The sequence below is a fragment of the Carlito syrichta genome, unplaced genomic scaffold, assembly GCF_000164805.1.
Source record: "Carlito syrichta isolate Samal-C Ts95f unplaced genomic scaffold, Tarsius_syrichta-2.0.1 Scaffold154383, whole genome shotgun sequence".
NCBI classification, from domain to species: Eukaryota; Metazoa; Chordata; class Mammalia; order Primates; family Tarsiidae; genus Carlito; species Carlito syrichta.
The window spans coordinates 192,589-194,217 of NW_007098479.1; positions in this window are offsets into that span (position 1 = coordinate 192,589).

Consider the following 1,629-nt stretch of genomic DNA (forward strand, 5'->3'; position numbering starts at 1 on the left):
CACTGCACTCCAGTCTGGGCGACAGAGTGAGACTCCAACTCAAAAAAAAAAAGAAAAAGAAAGAAAAGAGGAAGTCAAGTTATTTCTCTCTGCAGATGACATGATCGTATACCTTGAAAACCCAAGAGAATCTGCCAAAAACCTCCTGTCACTGATAAAGGACTTTGGCAAAGTCTCAGGGTATAAAATAAATGTACAAAAGACAATCGCATTTCTATATGCCAAAAATAAACAAACAGAAACCCAAATGAAAAGCACAATTCCATTTACAATAGCTGGCAGAGGCCATGACAATCTGGGGCTCAGCATGGGAACCAAATGAAGACACCCTCCTGGAAGGCAAAGCCCCAGGGGGGATCTTTGTGCGTGGCAAGGCCCCACGGAAAGTCTTGAGGAAGTTCTGCTTGGCTGCCCTGTGACTCATGGTCGCCTGGTTATTCCCATTATATTGTTATACTCCTGCCTTACAGGAATAATATGTTTCAATCTCCCTCGGAAAAGAATAATGTAACCAGAATTGGAGGGAATAGTGTCTACAATGCCAGTAATAAAGCAGTCAATGTTTCAACATCGGCTATGCCTCAGAAAATACAAATAAAAACAGGAGAGGTCATGACGACCCAATTGTCAATAGAACCAATCACTGTAACATCTACTGCAACAAAATGTACCTTTAACTGTATGGCAAATAAAACACTTAGAGATTCTCTATTAAAATTGTGGCATAAGGAATTAACAGAAACTGAGGTAAAAACTGTTACATATAACATAGGTATAGTTAAACATCAGATTAGTCATAAAACCAAAACCCCCAAAAATAAAACTCTTAAGCCTTTACCTACTATTAGAGCAGGACAACATGTGGGATATAATATTAATAATAGTTTGGTAGGCCCCTAGGGGTAAAAGCAGCATGCAAGATTTATCGTGGCTAGATCCTCCTTTACCTTACACCAGAACTTATGATAAAGACATGGTTAGGTGGGCTTGGGTAGATAGCAGATGTATTAAATAAAACTCTCTGTCTCTCTAGGAAAGAATTAAATGTAGTAGCCCACCATGGTGTTTAATTCTAAAAGCATAAAAAATAAAAATCTGCTATAAAGTAAATCAATTGTATAAAAAATTAAATATAACTATTATACAATAAAAGATTATAAAAATAGATATAAATAGTTAAACTTGATATAATTAATAATAATGATTTTTTGCTATTGTTCAATTATAAAAATAAGTTTAAAATACTTAAAATAGGTAAAATAAGCTTTGTATAAATCCACATATTATTACTTTAATAGCTGATTGTCCTTTTTACTTTTTATTTTCCTTATAAAAAATTATATATTTTCATAAAATACAATGTTAAGTTTATAAGGTTAATAGTCCAACAGGTGGTGATAGTGATAACCACAAAAACCAGTTTTGGGTTTATGGGCAAGTTATATTAATCATTAATTTAATTTAATTTTTTATTTTTTGAGTTGGAGTCTCACTCTGTCACCCAGACTGGAGTGCAGTGGCCGCTTCCAGCCACTGCAGCCTTGACCTGCTGGGTTCTGGCGATCCTTCTGCCTCAGCCTTCCAAGTAGCCGGAATTACAGGCATGTGCTACCACGCCCGGCTGATTTT